The following is a 21,848-nucleotide window of genomic DNA, read 5'->3' on the forward strand; positions in this document are numbered from 1 at the left end:
GGTGCCCAAAAGTGACATACAGTCTAGACGAGAGTCTACTCGACTGTGTCTACTTGGCGATTGGAATGTTTCCACCTGCAACAAAAAGCTCTGACGCCGAGAACGGCTACACCAAACCTCAACACCTTGTTGTGTTATTTGGGTTCAATAATGAGACTTTGTTCACTCTGAACTAGGGCTGTCAAATTTAACGCGTTAACGGGCGGTAATTAATTTTTTAAAATTAATCACATTAAAATTAAAGTTGCACCGATACCGATACCAGTATCGGCAGGGGGCGCCGATCCGGCCCGAATTGGTGGTATCGTTATCGACGAGTACCAACATTTAGGGCGCCGATACCATCTACTGGCATCACTTGCTCGCAAATGTACTGTCCTCCCCACGAGAGCTAATTTCTCAAATCCCGATGCATGACATCTGTATGTCTTTGTCTCGAAATTACCAAACGAAATTTACACCTTCGTCTTCTATATTAAGGATGTACACTACAACACATATTCGTGATGTTACGCTGCTCATCTAACATGGCATTCACGAACGATTAGCATGCTTAAGCTAACGCCTACTGTTGTAGTGTCGATGGGATCAGAGAGCTTAAGACCGTGGGAGACTAAGCAAACTCATGGTTTCATGATGAACAATGAGTGTCAAATCAAGAGCGCCGTACTTCAAACTCGTCCTGTTTATGAAAGTCGATTGTCATATGCTGGTGTTGTGCAGTAATGAGCAGAAGTGACTTCTGTGGCCAGAAAACACTCAAGCGCGCACACTAGATATCGTCAAGTAGCAACGTAGATGTCCTATGTTAGATCCCATGCCAACTCTCGCGTGCGCACACTAGATATCATCAAATAGCAACCGAGATGTGCTACATTAGATCCCATGCCATTAGCTGCGTGAGCCCAGAGCGATGCGTAGTCCATATACTACATTGATGAATTAGAAACCACCATGACTGAATGGCAAGCCAAATCAAGCCATACCATTGACTATAGATAATGCTGCAAATACTGTTAATTTAGTACATGTTACAGATGGACTCGGACCACAAATAGGATGTTTTGCTTATATGCAGGGGTGCACATAAGTGGTCCGCATGCGTGCATGCATACTGGACGTAGACAAACGCGCTGGCCCTCAACGGCTTCCATACGCTTTTGCGTACCGATGGCTGACCACTGTATTTGCGGCAAACACGAGAAAATAAATTCTCAAAATGTTGAAGAGGCAGGCCACACTGAGTAATTACTTCCGTGTTCCCCCAACCCCGTCAAAAGACAGACAGACGACAGAGATGTTACCAGAGCTACCGAAAAAAAGGACTTTTGCTGAAAAATGGCTACAGAAGGTACAGTGGCTAGAAGCAAATGATGCTCGCACGGAAATGCGGTACAAAATGTGCCGTGAGAATCCCAATGTCGCCGATAAGAGCAGCGCATTTTATGAAGGGTCAAAGAATTTCAGCCATCCAAACTTTGAAAAGCACGAAAAAAACAGAGAGCATGAGGCAATTAAGCAAACTATCGATGTCAAACAGGACCCCACTCGCCCTATGGACAAGTGACGGCGGAATAAAGGTAATGAACAGCGACATGCACTGACAAACATGTTTTTGCTCGCATTTTACAAAGCTAAACATGCACGTTCAATGAGGTCTTATGAGGAGGACATCCCACTTTTAAAAAGGCTTGGAGTTAATGTGGGAGCCACATAATGCCCTTTATTTTGAATTGGTGCTTTTTATTTCTTTACATTTCACTTCAAAGTAATTGCAATTTTGTTGTGCCAGTTGATGTTAATCAAGCATTAATTGTAGAGCTGAAACGAATACTCGAGCAACTCGAGTAACTCGAGTTTAAAAACTGATCCGAGTAATTTTATTCACCTCGAGTAATCGTTTATTTTGACAGCTCTAAGCATCACGTTTTGCTCGGACTACTTTTAATGCGGGACAACGCGCTGATGTCACGTGCGGAGAGGAGGAAGGGGGGAAAAAAAAAAAACTTACTGCAGCCGACAGCCGCTACAAACGATGCCGATGTTGCTAAATACTTGCCCGCACGATGCTACGTTGATAGCAGGTAGCGTCTGATTAGTCTCATAGAGATCACATGTATGTTGAACTAGATGCTTATTGACAGACTAGGCCGCGTCTGGGCAGCGTTAGCAAACAGCCGCCATCTTAAAGCAGTAGAGCGCTAAGCGCTAATAAAGAGCGCTAAGCGCTAATATATAAGATTAACGTTACTGTCACTACTAGCTCATCTTACGTTAGCCCTGCGGAGAGCTAGGTTTCAATTAATTAAGACCACTTTCGATGCGTGGCTAACGTGTCTTACATACAGGCTTTAACATAACATAGCGTTGTGGAGTGATGAGGGTGTCAAATAAAAACTCAATAATGCTAACTATCAATTTTAGCTCAGTAGTCATTGCTGGATAAAACACCAAATAGCACTAGTCCCTAATGTGCTCCAATACAGCCTGTATCATACATTTATTTTGAACAGTGCAAAAACTAAAAATCCTATCAGAACTTACAGTTTAGACTAACTTAAAACTTAACTAGAACTTAAAAACGGCTTGACACAAATAGAAATTCAATTGAAAAACGTGGGGAAAAAATCCTAACTTTTAAGTGATGTGTGATATCAAGCGTAAAGGCATTTTTAGGTGTGTATATATATATATATATATATATTTTTTTTAAATAAGATCTAAAGGTTTTTTGAGTGAAAGCAGTGAATTAGTCTTTTTTTTTTATTCTAGTTACATCTGAGATGCAATTGTTGGCTGTTTTCAACAATATACGTCAAAAATAAAGACATTGATTGACTGAAAATGATAAAATGTCTTGTTTTCTCATGTATATCTATAATTGCTCTTCACCTAAAAATATATTTGTTTTATCCGATTACTCGATTAATCGATAGAATTTTCAGTCGATTACTCGATTACTAAAATATTCGATATCTGCAGCCCTAATTAATTGTTAATATAATTAATTAAAGTTAATTGGCCCTAAGTAAAGCTTGTCATAAATTTATCGCATCAGGCGGGTCGGCTCTCAAGCTAAATGAGGACCAAGTCACATCTCCAGGTCCTCCTCTGAGAACCTGGGCAAAAAAATTATGTGCACCCCTGCTTATATGGTATATATGGCTGCTAAGAGAGCTGCAGTAATCAACATTGTGCCCCACTTTACAAACAGTAAAGATTGTTCTCAGCACTTATATACAAAATTTCTTCAGATCAGTAAGAATTAAGCACATAAATATTATGCACTAAAATGCTTGTTTATATGATGGGACTTTTATTTTTGCTTGTTAGCAAATAAAGAAAAAAAAAAATAAAGTTGTATTTTCTGTTTCAGAGCATTAAATGTATTGAATTGCATCAAAAATCGTACCGAACCGTGACTTAACTGTATCGTTGCATCCCTTATACATGTATATATACAGTGGGGAGAACAAGTATTTGATACACTGCCAATGGGAAAACCCATTGGCAGTGTATCAAATACTTGTTCTCCCCACTGTATATTTATATATATATGTATATTTTTTTGCTAACAGAGTGGTATCGAAATGGTATCGGTATCGGCCGATACTGCACAGCCAGGTATCGGTATCGGGCCCAAAAAATGGTATCGGTGCAACACTAGTTAAAATATTTAACGCATGCGCGGAATGACCCGCTCATGCATTGCCTAAAACAGATTACAATGACACACTTGAGAGCCTAAGAGGCAAAGAAACATGTCTTGTTTTGTGCTTTTTCTTAACCCTTAGATGCATAAGTGGGTCAAAAATGACCCGGTGAGGTTATTTTCTTGAGAAATCTTCGTAATGAAAAAGGGCTATCAATTCATATTCCAGGTATTCCTCAAAAAACATGTTTTTGATATAATGCCATTCAAATTTTTGATGAACTTTTTATACATTTGAAGAAATTGTCATTTTTGTATTAATACTGGGGCTGTCAAACGATTAAAATTTTTAAGCGAGTTAATTACAGCTTATAAATTAATTAATATTCTTGTGTTTTTTATCCAGCGGCATGAGTTGAGCTAAAGCCGTGAGTTGAGCATTGGCATTACCCGGGTCTATGACAAGCATGATGTTTACTCTCAGGACGCAATGCGGTCCGTTTCTCATTGCGTCCCGAAGACTGCGCTGTGTATTAGTTCTGCTTTACTTGACATATTTCAATAATCGGAATTTGGATGTTTGTGAATGGTTCTCGAATCTTCCACGGCCGAATCGCTCAAGGATGTAATGACGGCTGGGCATGTTGTACCGTGGTTCTAAGTGTTGGATGGTGCGTCTTTACTCACGAGAGATAATGGCTCGTCATCCAGAATGAATTCTTGGGCAATGACTCTTGTTATTCCCTGGGCTTTGGGACTGTCGAGTGCCAGTTTGTCACGCATAGCAAATTATAGCATAGCAAAGTATTGTAAAATATTGTTTGTGGTGGTATTTCGCTAAATGCTTGATTAGGTTGGTTGTATTAAAACTTCTTACAGCTTTAACACCACGCTTGACTTTATTGTGGCATATGTTGCACTCTGCCTCTTCGTCTTTGTCGTCCTTTAAGGTGAAATGATCCCACACAGCTGACATTTTTAACGATAAAGGTAAATTGGGAGACTGTAATGTAGTGTGTTGAAGGTGTGCCGTATATTAGGGAAACCGAAGCAAAAACTGGAATAGATTATGTAAATCGGTGCGCTGGAAAACCCGGACTGGACTTTGAAGAAAAAAACTGGATCGGAAGTCTGGATCGGAATTTTTCCGTGTCGGCCGATCCGATACCGATGCGCATTTTTTTGCCCATATCGGCGTTCGAGCCGATCCAAATATCGGATCGGGAAATCTCTAGTCCAAATCATGGCCAACAGAATGAGTTGGTAGGGCTCTTAATAGAGAGAATTACTGTACCTCCCACCCAGGGCAGAACACAGAGCCACAATATCTTTAGAAATTGGTCAGTGCGTCCACAAGGGCTTAGCACCGCTGGCTCACCAAAAAGATGCGTGGGAGCTCTTCCTCATTGATGATAAAATACAAGGAAGGATGAAGTCTATTGCTGTTTTTTTTATGTTAATTGAATCATAAAGATATTTCAAGCATTAAATCATTCTTGTGTGGCCCTAAATATCATACTAATTAATATACAAGTGATTATTCTTCATCAAAATGGCATAAAAACGAATTGGTTTTAATATGGGTCATTTTTGACCCACTTATGGAAGAGTGTAGGGTCCAGTAACTTGTGCATCTCAGGGTTAAAGCAGACACTGTATTTTCATCCGTGTGATTTTGACAAAGATCAGATCACATTTTATGGTGATTTTATGCAGAAATGTGAGAAATTCCAAAAGGTTCAGATATTTTTCCATGCCACTGAAAGCATGTTTTATCTGAAGGCTCGGGCTGTGACACATCATTCGTTTTCACATGATTTCAGCCTGATAGTGACAAGGTTTTAATTTTTTTTAGGTTATTTCAAGCAAAAAATGTGACAATAAAGCATACAATCTCACTGTCACTGATGTAAATCTCCTCGAAATTGTACTTCGAAAGCTCATTCAGTTGAAAAATGATGCAAAGTACAGTGAGTGCTTGTGGCTGCTTCTACTGTGAGTTCAGTTATGCTTTGCTGACATTGTAATGCAAGCCACAGTCTTTCAATTACAAAGGCTGCACTTGGAAGGTAGTGTGTCATGCCTTGGGGCCTTAAAGGGTGCATCACAAACAAAGTTGCTACTCTGAAAGCTCCCTGATTGTAATTCCACAGTTGAAGCAACACTTAATTAATCACGCAAAATCAGGAAGAAGATCACGCAGGGGACAAACGCACGAGCAGTAGACGTCCAAGCCGTTTGAACGTCTACGCCCCTGAATCACCATCATTCGTTTACAGGCTCATCATTAGCGTTTGACAATTCCAACAATATCAGCTTTGATGGACAACACGAACGAAAGTTACTAGCGCTTTAATTGCCATCAAGTCATCGCAGCGCCATATGTGGTTTTGGCAATAACGCCGACTTTTTTCACGGCTGGCTCGGACTTGCGCGGCTGCCAGGAGCAACAGGCGGCCACAGACGACTCAACTACACAAGGAGAAACATTAACGCGCACAGCATGGGAGCCACCACAGAGGACTGAGCTACCGTGTGAATAAATTGGATTTATGTGGAAAATGTAGCAACTTTTAACACAAAAGAAGAAACGAAGTTTTGTTTTAAAAACAACTTGATAGAAATTTTCCTAGAGCCGTTCGCTACTAGCATACATTTGCTTACTGTAGATTAGGTCTGCCCCGATGAGAGCTGAAACGAATACTCGAGCAACTCGAGTAACTCGAGTTTAAAAACTGATCCGAGTAATTTTATTCACCTCGAGTAATCGTTTATTTTGACAGCTCTAAGCATCACGGTTTGCTCGGACTACTTTTAATGCGGGACAACGCGCTGATGTTACGTGCATAGAGAACGAAGCAAAAAAACAACAACAACAAAACTTACTGCAGCAGAGAGCCGCTACACACGACGCCGACATTGCTAAATACTTGCCCGCACGATGCTAGTTGATAGCAGGTAGCGTCTGATGAGTCTCATAGAGATCAAATGTATGTTGAACTAGATGCGAAATAACAGACTCGGCCGCGTCTGGGCAGCGTTAGTAAACAGCCGCCATCTTAAAGCAGTAGAGCGCTAAGCACTAATAAAGAGCGCTAAGCGCTAATAAATAAGATTAACGTTACCGTCACTAGCTCACGCAACGTTAGCCCTGCGGAGGGCTAGGTTTCTACTAATTATGACCACTGTCGATGCGTGGCTAACGTATCTTACATACAGGCTTTAACATAACATAGCGTTGTGGAGTGATGAGGGTGTAAAATAAAAACTCAATAATGCTAACTATCAATTTTAGCTCAGTAGTCATTGCTGGATAAAACACCAAGTAGCACTGGTCCCCAATGTGCTCCAATACAGCCTGTATCATACATTTATTTTGAACACTGCAAAAACTCAAAATCCTATCAGGACTTCCAGTTTAGACTAACTTAAAACTTAACTAGAACTTAAAAATGGCTTGACACAAATAGAAATTCAATTGAAACACGTGGGAAAAATCCTAACTTTTAAGTGATGTGTGTTATCAAGCGTAACGGCATTTTTAGGTATATATATATATATATATATATTATATATATATATATATATATATATATATATATTAGGGCTGTCAAAATTAACGCGTTAACGTGCGGAAATTAATTTTTTAAATTAATCACGTTAAAATATTTGACGCAATTAACGCACATGTCCCTCTCAGACAGTATTCTGCCTTTTGGTAAGTTTTACAGGAAGGCGTTTTGTGCTGTCTAACAGCGAACTCTCGTGGTCGCTTTGCGACATGGTTTATTTTTTTCTTGCCAGTTCAATATGGCTGCACGATGTCTCTGTTGTGCTTATATGATCCTTGGAAAAGATTTGTCCGTAAGTATGGTTGTTGTAAAGAATGTACATATTATGTTAATAAGCGAAATGTTATATTTTTTGTATGAGACGCTTTTTGTTTATGTTTAGTCAACCTGTATAGCGTGCTAAGCTAACGTTGTTGCTAATGCAATGCTTGTTTACTTTTTTTTTGTAGTTTTACGTAAATGGTCTAAAGAGGACAATGGTTTGAGGCCATTTTATTAATAAATCAGATGAAAAAGGAAGAAGTGATTATTAAGGCGTCGTTCACTAGCTGTCTAGCTTTGGAAAAAGTAGACGCTTCGGAGTGAGGACAGCATAGACAGATTTAAATGACAGTAGAGTGAAATGCCCACTACAGTCCTTATGTACCGTAGGCTGAATGTATATATCCATCTTGTGTCTTATCTTTCCATTCCAACAATTTATTTTACAGAATATATATAGAATTTACAGAAAAATATGGCATATTTTATAGATGGTTTGAATTGCGATTAATTGCGATTAATTAATTTTTAAGCTGTAATTAACTCGATTAAAAATTTTAATCGTTTGACAGCCCCAGTATATATATATATATATATATATATATATATATATATATATATATATATATATATATATATATATATATATATATATATATATATATATATATATGTTTTTTTTTTTTAATCATTAAATTTATTAGGATCATGGAAGCTTCCACTTATATATATATAATATATACATACAGTATATCCTGTATATACATAATATTATAAAAATATACAGTACTGTGCAAAAGTTTTATATATATATATAATTTTTTTGGGGATAAGATCTAAAGCAGACATGTCCAAAGTCCGGCCCGGGGGCCAAATGCGGCCCGTGGTCAAATTTCATCCGGCCCCCAGCCTCTGTCCTAAAATCAATAACGTCTGGCCCGCACACAGACTTAATAAGTTGGTCAGCAGTACTGCTACCAGCATATGAAGTAGCTTACACACTAAATGCTACTCCTCATTTACCCACTATAAGGCAGCAGCACTCTAAGCAACATTACCCCATGTGACCCTTCACTCCCAATTTTCTAAAATGATGACAATGAACATAAAAATAAAAAAAAGAAAGTTGACTGTGACGGCCGACACTTCAAGGATAGGTGGAAATTGGACTAAAATATGCAACAACTGTGTCCGCCTCATTTGCAAAGAGACAGTCACTGTTTTTTAAGAGTTCAATGTGAGGGGATATTGCCAAACAAGACATGCTGACATGTACGACAAGATTACAGGGATGATACGTTGTGAGAAATTGAAGCAACTTGAAGCTAGTTTATTTCACTGTAGTATTTCGCAAGAGCCCAAGAGTCGAAAGAGAACGCCACAAAGGCTAGTTGTGAGATTGTTGAAATTATTAATTAAATAATAAAAAATAATAATAAAGCAAATGTGACGCACAGAATGGCTTGCTAAAATTTGCTTAAATATATTGTTCTTAGGGCTGTCAAACGATTAAAATTTTTAATCCAGTTAATCACAGCTTAAAAATTAATTAATCGTAATTAATCGCAATTCAAACCATCTATAAAATATGCCGTATTTTTCTGTAAATTAATGTTGGAATGGAAAGATAAGACACAAGACTGATATATACATTCAACATACTGTACATAAGTACTGTATTTGTTTATTATAACAATATATCAACTAGATGGCATTAACATTATTAACATTCTGTTACAGCGATCCATGGATAGAAAGACTTGTAGTTCTTAAAAGATAAATGTTAGTCATAGAAATTTTATATTAAAACCCCTCTTAATGTTTTCGTTTTAATAGTTTTTAAAATTTTCAATCAAAAAATAAACTAGTAGCTCGCAATAAATATATATATATTAATAAGATCTAAAAGTTTTTTGAATGAAAGCAGTGAATTAGTCTTTTTTTCATTCTAGTTACATCTGAGATGCAATTATTGGCTTTTTTCAACAATGTGCATCGAAAATAAAGAAATTGATTGACCGAAAATGGTTCAATATTAGATGAAATGTCTTGTTTTCTCATGTATATTTATAATTGCTCTTCACCTAAAATTATATGTTTTATCCGATTACTCCATTAATCGATAGGATTTTAGGTCGATTACTCGATTACTAAAATATTCGAAGATGATTTCGCTAAAGCACATAGTTTCAACCTGACCACTGATAGTTGGACGTCCTGTGCTACAGAGTGCTACTACCTAACTGTGACGGTCCACTATAATTCATACCTATCAAGTTGTACGGTCTCGTCGTAATTTGTACAAGTGAGCACTGATTTTTAAATGTGTACGACATACGTTACGTTCTATATCTGCACGTTTTTCGTGCATTGTTTTTTTTTTTTTTTCATCCGTTTGGATTTGGTCACCGTTTCTGCAACGACGACTATGTTCATTAATACGTTGGTTGAATGACGCGAGAAAAGTCAGACATGGAGAGGGAAGAGTGTTGAGACTAGAGCTGAAACGAATACTCGAGCAACTCGAGTAACTCGAGTTTAAAAACTGATCCGAGTAATTTTATTCACCTCGAGTAATCGTTTATTTTGACAGCTCTAATCATCACGTTTTGCTCGTACTACTTTTAATGCGGGACAACGCGCTGATGTCACGTGCGTAGAGGAAGAAGCAAAAAAAAAAAAAAACTTACTGCAGCTGACAGCCTCTAAAAACAACGCCGACGTTGCTAAATACTAGCCCGCACGATGGTTGGTCGCAGGTAGCGTCTGATGAGTCTCATAGAGATCACATGTATGTTGAACAAGATGCGCATTGACAGACTCGGCCGCGTCTGGGCAGCGTTAGTAAACAGCCGCCATCTTAAAGCAGTAGAGCGCCAAGCGCTAATAAAGAGCGCTAAGCGCTAATAAAGAGCACTAAAGCGCTAATAAAGAGCGCTAAGCGCTAATAAGATTAACGTAACGTTAGCCCTGCGGAGGGCTAGGTTTCTATTAATTATGACCACTGTCGATGCTTGGCTAACGTGTCTTACATACAGGCTTGAACATAACATAGCGATGTGGAGTGATGAGAGTGTAAAATAAAAACTCAATAATGCTAACTATCAATTTTAGCTCAGTAGTCATTGCTGGATAAAACACCAAGTAGCACTGGTCCCTAATGTGCTCCAATACAGCCTGTAATCATACATTTATTTTGAACTCTGCAAAAACTCAAAATCCTATCAGGACTTACAATTTAGACTAACTTAAAACTTAACTAGAACTTAAAAATGGCTTGACACAAATAGAAATTCAATTGAAACACGTGGGAAAAAATTCTAACTTTTAAGTGATGTGTGTTATCAAGCGTAAAGGCATTTTTAGGTGTATATATATATATTTTTTTTAATAAGGTCTCAAGGTTTTTTGAGTGAAAGCAGTGAATTAGTCTTTTTTTTTTTTTTTAATTCTAGTTACATTTGAGGTGCAATTGTTGGCTGTTTTCAACAATATACATCGAAAATAAAGACATTGATTGACTGAAAATGGTTCAAAATTAGATGAAATGTCTTGTTTTCTCATGTATATTTATAATTGCTCTTCACCTAAAAATTTGTTTTATCCGATTACTCGATTAATCGATAGAATTTTCAGTCGATTCCTCGATTACTAAAATATTCGATAGCTGCAGCCCTAGTTGAGACGCTGTAGCAAACGCGATGCTAGGCTAGGTGGCTCGAATATTTCTTGACTGTAGCCGACAGCATACAATCTACGCCTAGATAACTCATGCATATAGAACTACATGCGAAATGACAGACTCGGTAGCGTTAGTAAACAGCCGCCATTTTAGAGCAGTAAACTTCTCAGAAAGACTCTGTTGTAGTAAACCTTCCGAGCGAACCTAAGCAACTTGTTATCTAAAATACTCCTAAATCGGCAAAATCTTGACTTGAGTCTATCTTTAAAGGATGAAACAGTTTTAAAATTTTCACGTCGAAAATAGACAGAAGGGAACTAATGCAAAAACGGGAGCAATTTTATCAACTTTAACGGTTGATTCACAACATTAAATGACCTCCAAACATAGCAAAGGTTACTATGTTTTTGGGTTTGTTTGTTTTTTTCATGAAAGGTATCACCAGTTACTTTGCCAAGTAACTTTTTTAGTACTGTGTGTGTATTTCAGTAGTCAGTCACTACACTAGCCAAAGAGCTAAGAGGCATTTTAACAGTCGAAAATGTTTACATTTTAAGTGTTTATTTCATTTTTTTAAAAGCAAAAGAAAGGCAGTTAAAAAAAAGCAAAACCAAAACCGAACCGTGATCCCAAAACCGAGGTTCAAACCGAACCGTGGGCTAACTGAACCGTTGCACCCCTACTGGGCACGATTATAGAACTATCATCGTAATCATTTTCGACCTCGACCTTTAACATCCAGTGCTGGCCAAAAGTATTGGCACCCCTGCAATTCTGTCAGATAATGCTCGATTTCTCCCAGAAAATGATTGCAATTACAAATGCTTTGGTAATGATATCTTCATTTATTTTGCTTGCAAAAAACACAAAAGAGGGTGGAAATAAAAAAATGTAATCATTATCATTTTACACAAAACTCCAAAAATGGGCCTGACAAAGTATTGGTACCCTTTGAAAAATCATGTGATGCTTCTCTAATTTGTGTAATTAACAGCACCTGTTACTTACCTGTGGAACATAACAGGTGGTGGCAATAATTACATCACACGTGCAGCCAGTTAAAATGGATTAAAGTTGACTCAACCTCTGCCCTGTGTCCTTTTGTGTACCACATAGAACATGGAGAAAAGAAAAAAGACCAAAGGACTGTCTGAGGACTTGAGAAGCAAAATTGTGAGGAAGCATGGGCAATCTCAAGGCTACATGTCCTGAATGTTCCTGTGTTTACGAGGGGTGTAACGGTACACAAAAATCTTGGTTCGGTGCGTACCTTGGTTTTGAGGTCACGGTTCGGTTCATTTTCGATACAGTAAGAAAACAAAATGCAAAATATACGTAAATGTGCTAATTGTTTATTACACTTGTGCTTTCAACAATAGGAACAATACCCTATACAAAGCTAGAATTCTGCTCAAAAAGTAGCGGGTATTCAAAGATAATAATCCAACAACAATTTGCCTTTCAGACCCCGCGTATTGGTCAGCTTTCTTTCTGAAAGAAATAAGAAAAAAGAAGTCCTGTGCTAAAGAGAAAAGCAATCCCAATGACAAAAGATTTTAACATGTATTTTACAAATGAATCTTTTTTTCTTCTTCTTAGGAACGGTTTTCAAAAGCTTTATTGGTGGATTTTCTCGAGTTAAATCGCCACACAAAAATTAATTAATTTAATTGTGTAAGCAGGATCTGTGTATTATTCTTATTATTTAATTACAGGTGTTTTAGCTCATTTCAATTTATTTTATTTAAATGGGCTATTATTTCTTTTATTATGTGTTTGTATTTTACAAATGTAATGTAGTATTCATTTATATTGTATATTTTATGTTGTATAACTTTAGTTCCGATGTGAATATTAGTTCCTACTTGTTTTGTTGTGGTAGGAGGGTTTTGTATTGAATACGGTGCCGTGTTGGTTATTATTATAGCAGAGAAGACAGCAGTAAATCAACAAAGACAAGTCACCTGTGCCCCGATCTACCACTCAAGAGATCTGCTAGACTCAAAAAGTGGGTTACGATTGCATATTAGTTTGAAAATCGACCGGATCCACCGTATTTTTACACGAGTGACTTCCGGTCTGCTAGCCAGTAGTATTGACGCAGGAGGGCCGCGTCTCGCGTCAAATAAATAAACTCTGCCGTTCTTTTCGGTTGCGTCGTGTTGAGCTGCTTCTGGGACGCGTCTAACACGTGGCCGCACTGCGACTGGTATGCGTTGGCTGATTGACTTTAACGGCCGCGTTTCACTGTGTTCTCGCGGCGGCCACGTTGTCGCTCCGTTGACGTTTCTAATTTACTGTCCTATCGCGTTGGTCCTCATTATAGTAGAGAAGACGGAGTAAATATAATCTACACAAAGAAACTGTAACCCGATCGACTCACAGCCTCGAAAAGTAAGGGTTACATTACGTCAGAAACTCGTTCGGTACGACTCCGTTCCGAACCGAGCACCAAGTACTAGGGTTGTTCCGATCATGTTTTTTTGCCCCCAATCCGATCGTTTCAGTTTGAGTATCTGCCGATACCGATATTTCCCGATCCGATTGCTTTTTTTTTGCTCCCGATTCAATTCCAATCATTCCCGATAATTTTTCCCGATCATATACATTTTGGCAATGCATTAAGAAAAAAATGAATAAAACTCGGACGAATATATACAGTACATTCAACATACAGTACATAAGTACTGTATTTGTTTATTATGAAAATAAATCCTCAAGATGGCATTTACACTATTAACATTCTTTCTGTGAGAGGGATTCTCTGATAGAAAAACTTGTAATTGTTAAAGGATAAATGTGACTTTGTATATTGTGACTAAATATTGCCATATAGTGTATTTGTTGAGCTTTCAGTAAATGATACTGTAGCCATTTAACTGTTGTGCCCAAATGCATGATGGGAAGTGCAACCATGACTGTGCGTAGTGGCACCAATTGATATATCTTCTCTGCGTTGGGAAATAACATAGGGTGTTAAGAAGAAGATCAACTACTACCTTGCTTCTTTACATTGCTTCCCACGATATTTCTAATTGATGAGAGAGGGATTGTAAGGCTTTAGCCAATTAAAAAAAGGCTCCAAAGACTACCTAAATTCACTCTACTCATATTACGCTGCCTTTTAGCTCTATATATAGGTAAACGCATGTGTTAATTGAGTTATATATTTTAACATAATTAATTTTAAAAAAATTAATTACTGCCGTTAACGCGATAAATTTGATAGCCCTACTTTAAACCAAAACTAAAGACTCTGGATGAGTGCAAGACATTTTGTCTGTAACGTTAAATACAATTAGAAAACAATTTAAAAAAAAAAAAAAAAAAAGAAAAAAAGGCATGTCTGATAGTTTTTTGCCGATTCCGATACTTTGAAAATGATGAAAAGATGTCCCGATCGATGTCCATCGATCGGGACATCTTTACCAAGTACCAAAACGGTTCGATACGAATACATGTACCGCTACACCCTTAGTGTTTACAGTACGCAGTGTCATCAATAAGTGTAAAGCCCACGGCGCTGTGGCTAACCTCCCTAGATGTGAACAGAAAAGAAACATTGATAAGAGATTTCAACGAAAGATTGTGCGGATGGTGGATAAAGAACCTCGACTAACATCCGAACAAGTTCAAGCTGTCCCGCAGTCCAAGGGTACAATACTGTCAACCCGTACTATCCGTCGGCGTTTGAATGAAAAGGGACTCTATGGAAGGATACCCAGGAAGACCCCACTTCTGACCCAGAAACTTGAAAAAGCCAGGCTGGAGCTTGCCAAAACTTACCTGAGAAAGCCAAAAACGTTTTGGAAGAATGTTTTCTGGTCAGATGAGACAAAAGTAGAGCTTTTTGGGAAAAGGCATCAACATAGAGTTTATAGGGGGAAAAAAACGAGGCCTTCAAATAAAAGAACACGGTCCCCACAGTCAAACATGGCTGAGGTTCCCTGATGTTTTGGGGTTGCTTTGCTACCTCTGGCACTGGACTGCTTGACCGTGTGCATGGCATTATGAAGTCTGAAGACTACCAACAAATTTTGCAGGGGTGCCAAAACGTTTGGCCAGCATTGTATATATTTAATCCCCAAAGGTGAATACGTTATTGGTCAATGTGTTTTTTTGTTTTTTTTTTCATCTTTATTTTTGACACAAATAATCTGGCAAAACTTTTTTCTTTCTCCCCAACACCAGGGGGTGCTGCAGCACCCTCAGCACCCCAATTCCGAGCCACTGTTCAACCCCTTGGGTTTATTTTAGTGCTGCATCGATTAATCGATTAACTCGAGTATTCGATTAGAAAAAAATATTTGAATTATATTTTGTTGCTTCGAGTATTCGTTTAATTGAAGTGGCGTTGTAATGGTTTATTTTGAAAGTGTTTGCATTTCGTTTTATTCATTAGGGTGGATACACTTACACTCTGGTCTGCCTCATTTCACATGGTTTAATCCAACTGCTCCCTGTTCAGACCAACGTAAGTTTTTGTTTGAGCTCTTGTTTTTAATGCATTCTTAATTTAGTTTATAGTTATACAGTGCCTTGCAAAAGTATTCGGCCCCCTTGAACCTTGCAACCTTTCGCCACATTTCAGGCTTCAAACATAAAGATATAAAATTTTAATTTTTTGTCAAGAATCAACAACAAGTGGGACACAATCGTGAAGTGGAACAAAATTTATTGGATAATTTAAACTTTTTTAACAAATAAAAAACTGAAAAGTGGGGCGTGCAATATTATTCGACCCCCTTGCTTTAATACTTTGTAGCGCCACCTTTTGCTCCAATTACAGCTGCAAGTCGCTTGGGGTATGTTTCTATCAGTTTTGCACATCGAGAGACTGACATTCTTGCCCATTCTTCCTTGCAAAACAGCTACATACGTTTATTTTTGAACCATTCCATTGTAGATTTGGCTTTATGTTTTGGATCATTGTCCTGTTGGAAGATAAATCTCCGTCCCAGTCTCAGGTCTTGTGCAGATACCAACAGGTTTTCTTCCAGAATATTCCTGTATTTGGCTGCCGTCAATTTTAACCATCTTCCCTGTCCCTGCTGAAGAAAAGCAGGCCCAAACCATGATGCTGCCACCACCATGTTTGACAGTGGGGATGGTGTGTTCAGGGTGATGAGCTGTGTTGCTTTTACGCCAAACATATCGTTTTGCATTGTGGCCAAAAAGTTCAATTTTGGTTTCATCTGACCAGAGCACCTTCTTCCACATGTTTGGTGTGTCTTCCAGGTGGCTTGTGGCAAACTTTAAACCAGACTTTTTATGGATATCTTTGAGAAATGGCTTTCTTCTTGCCACTCTTCCATAAAGGCCAGATTTGTGCAGTGCACGACTGATTGTTGTCCTATGGACAGACTCTCCCACCTCAGCTGTAGATCTCTGCAGTTCATCCAGAGTGATCATGGGCCTCTTGGCTGCATCTCTGATCAGTTTTCTCCTTGTTTGAGAAGAAAGTTTGGAAGGACGGCCGGGTCTTGGTAGATTTGCAGTGGTCTGATGCTTCTTCCATTTCAATATGATGGCTTGCACAGTGCTCCTTGAGATGTTTAAAGCTTGGGAAATCTTTTTGTATCCAAATCCGGCTTTAAACTTCTCCACAACAGTATCTCGGACCTGCCTGGTGTGTTCCTTGGTTTTCATAATGCTCTCTGCACTTTAAACAGAACCCTGAGACTATCACAGAGCAGGTGCATTTATACGGAGACTTGATTACACACAGGTGGATTCTATTTATCATCATCGGTCATTTAGGACAACATTGGATCATTCAGAGATCCTCACTGAACTTCTGGAGTGAGTTTGCTGCACTGAAAGTAAAGGGGCCGAATAATATTGCACGCCCCACTTTTCAGTTTTTTATTTGTTAAAAAAGTTTAAATTATCCAATAAATGTTGTTCCACTTCACGATTGTGTCCCACTTGTTGTTGATTCTTGACAAAAAAATTAAATTTCATATCTTTATGTTTGAAGCCTGAAATGTGGCGAAAGGTTGCAAGATTCAAGGGGGCCGAATACTTTTGCAAGGCACTGTATATAGCCATTTTTTTGTGGGAATATGTGCCTGAACCATTTGTCAGGAGCATTGTAATAAAAACGTTAGCATTTTATAGCATTTAAGCTAGCGGAATTTTGCTATGTAAGTTAGTCAATTTTTCTTTTGTTGTACATAGATCCTTATTTATTTTATTTTCTTATACCGTTTGTGGCTCAGCTCAGGTATTTTAATTTTTCATGTTTCTTATCCGATTACTCGATTATTTGAACTAACTAATTCATCAATTAATCGACTACTAAAATAATCGACAGCTGCAGCCCTAGTTTATTAATTTATTTTTACAAAAATATATAATATATTCCTGTCTATTTAATATCAAACAAATGTGTTTTGATGAAGCATCCGTCCATTTTGATTGAGTCCTCGTCCTTAACTTTTAGTTGCGAGGCGTGAGACACTCTACTCGTTGTCAGCCAATTAATTGCAAGGCAGTTTCTGTTGAAAAACATATCTAATAATTAGTTTTTGGGTGTTTCGGTGACAATTTGCAATCGTGACTCCGGAAAGCGGTCGCCAAATTATCCAGAGCGGACTGAACATGTGAATTAGTTGTTGTGATGAAAACTCTTGGTATTTTCATTTGAAATGAGGCATTCAATTTCCTTGAAGTCACGGCACGTACCTTCCTGCTTTTCGGCGACGTTTGTTTGTGGTCATTGGAGATGGGAGTGTTTAGCTTGGCGGCTTCCTGAGACGTGGACAAAAAAAAAAAAAAAAAAAAAATCAATTTTCTGGAACGCGTATTCTCATTAGAGTTGCAGGTGTGCCGGAGTCAACCATTGGCGGGGATAGACGGCCATTTGGAATTTTTTTTTCACTGTTCTGCAAAATTTGTGCCAGTAGTATAAATGGTAACACTTTATGTGACAGTGCTGTCTTAAGGCTGTCATAAGACCATCATAATTATGACATGACACTGTCATGAGCATTAGTGAATGCTCATGACAGATGTCATTAAGTGTCATCTGGTTAATGTTGTTATTAACTCAATTTATGTCCAGTCCGCATCTTTTACGTCCAATTAAAACATGACACAATTGTGTCATATCATAAGTCTTATGACAGTCTCATGACGCCATTCTCAAATAAAGTGTTACCGTATAAATATACAGTATGTTGCAATATACTTATACCTCTATTTCAATAGGGAAGGCTGGCATTGAGGAATGTTTCATTTCCATTGACGGCGATAGACATCCAATCCATTTTGCTGGCAGCAATCGTTGGATGTTCAAAAGGATGGTTTTCATGTACCGTAATTTTCGCACTATAAGGCGCACCTGACTATAAGCCAACACCCACTGAATTTGGCACGAATGTGACAAAATCATGCCATTCATCATACTAGCGTTGCTTGCTAGCTAGCACAGCTATTCTCCCAGTCCAGGCCAACTACGTCATCACGCCGACCGCATATAAAACCGCGCCCTGCGTAGGTCAAAATATGTACTAAATACAGTGGAATGAAAAAGTATCTGAACCATTTGGAATTTCTCACATTTCTGCATAAAATCATCATCAAATGTGATCAAATCTTTGTCAAAATCACACAGATGAAAAAACTGTCTGCTTTAACTAAAACCACTCAAACATTTATAGCAGACATGTCCAAAGTCCGACCCGGGGGCCAAATGCGGCCCGTGTTCAAATTTCATCTAGCCCCCAGCTTCTGTCATAAAATCAATAACGTCTGGCCCGCACACAGACTTAATAAATTGGTCAGTAGTACTGCTACCAGCATATGAAGTAGCTTACACACGAAATGCTGCTCCTCATTTACCCACTAAAAGGCAGCAGCACTCTAAGCAACATTACCCCGTGTGACCCTTTATTTCCAATTTTCTAAAATGGCGACAATTAACAAAAAAAAGTTGACTGTTGACTTCAAGGATAGATGGAAATTGGACTATTTCTTCACTAAAATACGCAACAACTGTGTCCGCCTTATTTGCAAAGATACAGTCGCTGTTGAGTTCAATGTGAGGCGATATTACCAAACAAGACACGCTGACATGTACGACAAGATTATAGGGAAGATAGACAGTGAGAAATTGAATTAACTTTAAGCTAGTTTAATTTCACAGCAGCAGTATTTCGCAAGAGCCCGAGAGTCGAAAGAGAACGCCACAAAGGCGAGTTGCGAGATTGTTGAAATTATTAATTATAACATAATAATAAAGCTAATGTGACACACAGAATGGCTTGCTAAAATTTGCTTAAATATATTGTTCTACGTAAAGGATGTCAGCCTAGGTCGCCCCCCCATATTTTTGCCACACCCAATCTGGCCCCCTTTGCAAAACGTTTGGACATCCTGATTTATAAGTTTTCATATTTTATTGAGGATGGCATGCAAACAATGACAGAAGGGGGGGAAATAAGTGAACCCTCTGCCTGAGCAGACTTAAAAAGCAATTGAAACCAACTTTTACCAAACCAGTCAGGTGTGTGCCCAATCACTGATGAGTGGTTTAAAGCTGCCCCGCCCACTATAAAAGACACACCTGGTAAGAATTGTCTTGATGAAAAGCATTGTCTGATGTGCATCATGTCCCGGTCAAAAGAGCTGATTGAAGACCTGCAATCAAGGATTGTTGATTTGTATAAATGTGGGAAATTATACAAAACCATCTCAAAAAGTCTGGATGTTCATCAATCGACAGTCAGAGAAGTTGTCTACAAATGGAGAGAGTTTGGCACTGTTGCCTCCCTCTCAAGGAGTGGCCGTCCACCAAAGATGACGCTGAGTTCAGCGCAGAATACTCAGAGAGGTACAAAAGAACCCTGGAGTGTCTATTAAAGACTTACAGAAATCACTGGCACAATCCAATATCTCTGTACACACATCAAATATATGTAAAACTATGGCCAAGAATGGTGTTCATGGGAGGACTCCATGGAGGGAGCCACTGCTGTCTAAAAATGCAAAAACGCTTTTGCACTTGGACACTCCACAGAAGTTTTGGCAAAAAATTTCATAGAGTGATGAAACCAAAGTTGAATTTTTTGGGAATAACACAATGTCATTTGTGGAAGTAAAATGGAGCAGCTCACCAACATCGACACCCCCACATCCCCACTGTGAAGCATGGTGGAGGGAGCATCATGATTTGGGGCTGTTTTGCTGCCTCAGGGCCTGGACAATTCCAGTCATTCATGGATGAAATAGTTCAAAAGTTTATCAAGATGTTTTGCAGGAAAATCTGAGGCCGTGTGTCAGACAGTTGACGCTAAAAAGAGGACGGATGCTGCAACAAGACAATGATCCAAAACACAGAAGTAAATCAACTTCAGAATGGTTTTAGGGGAACCAAATACACGTTCTGGGGTGGCCAAGTCATAGTCCAGACTTAAACCCTATTGAGATGCTGTAGCATGACCTAAGGAGAGCGATTCATGTCATACATCCCAGGGAGCCGACTGAACTACAGCAGTTTTGTAGAAAAGAATGGGCCAAGATTAGCCCTGATCAATGTGCCAGACTGATCTGCAGCTACAGGAAGCGTCAGGTTGAAGTTATTGCTGCCAAAAGGGGGGCCACAAATTATTAAATGTGATGGTTCACTTACTTATTTTTGCCCCTTCTGTCATTGTTTGCATACTATCCTGATTAAACCCTATAGACACTGTTTTTTCATCTGTGTGATTTTGACACAGATCAGCTCACATTTGAATGTGATTTTATGCAGAAATGTGAGAAATTCCAAAATGTTCAGATACTTTTTCATACCACTGTATTATAGATTTCAAAATCAATGGCAATATTTTATGTGTTTCTAATAATATATTTTAGTAAAAGAGAACAATTGTTGTTTATTAGATCCTTTAAGTCTTTAATTCCGAGTTTCCCTTTGAGGCCTTTGAATCAAATCTGTCATATTGTCACGAGGTTATTGATTTCCACCCATTAAAAATAGAGGTATTTTCTGGAAAAATGTCAAAGAACAAGTCACGGATGCTGTAAATAGCTCCGAAACGATTCTGTTTCATCATCTTTAAAGAATTCTATAGGTAAGATGTTTTAAAGACATCCTGATTTAGTAAAGGCGACATCACGAGCTGCCTATGATAAAGCATTCCATAAGTTGTTCCGAAACATTTTTAGTTATGTAATAACTTTCATAACTTTTGCGTGTATTTTTAGCATTTGAACTTTTGAATGAATTGCTCAGAAATTGCCTTTCTGATGGTCTTTCGGTATACTTACCTGATAGGTGAGCAGTCCTAGGTGTAATTTTCCTTTCTGCAAGTCAGCTCAGCTCCAAATGACACGTGAACCTGAAAGGTGCAAGAAAAAAAGGCATTAAAATCAAAAGAAGCATCAAATATTAATTTTGTTCTATTAGCTTATGCTAGCAAAGCAGCGTAGATTTTTCCACTGCTCTGCTCAAGACACCTCCAAATACAGTAATTTTCCATTCTAGTGTTACTTGATATACCCGATTTTAACATGGCAATACATGCTTTTCTTCACAAATATTTTTTTGGTCCTTCCCTGTAAGCAAGCGTACGCAGAGGAAAAAACTACGCGGACACATCCAAGAAGAAGGTACATTTCGTCACACCAATAAAGGCAGCAGCACAAATGGAAGCTGTTTAGTTACCCAAAGGATCAG

The 21,848-nt window shown here is 38.4% G+C and overlaps 1 long non-coding RNA gene across 1 annotated transcript in view; it reads right to left on the minus strand.

The window, feature by feature from the left end:
- LOC130907031 (uncharacterized) overlaps positions 1-21,575 on the minus strand; it is a 61,436-nt gene extending 39,861 nt beyond the window's left edge. Inside the window, exons 1-2 of the long non-coding RNA XR_009061404.1 lie at positions 21,440-21,575; positions 17,855-17,920 (exon numbers count right to left, since the gene is read on the minus strand). This is a non-coding gene — a long non-coding RNA (uncharacterized LOC130907031). The remainder of the gene's footprint in view (positions 1-17,854; positions 17,921-21,439) is intronic.
- Between the last annotated feature and the right edge of the window lie 273 nt (positions 21,576-21,848).

Source organism: Corythoichthys intestinalis, chromosome 18, assembly GCF_030265065.1.
Source record: "Corythoichthys intestinalis isolate RoL2023-P3 chromosome 18, ASM3026506v1, whole genome shotgun sequence".
Lineage (NCBI taxonomy): Eukaryota > Metazoa > Chordata > Actinopteri > Syngnathiformes > Syngnathidae > Corythoichthys > Corythoichthys intestinalis.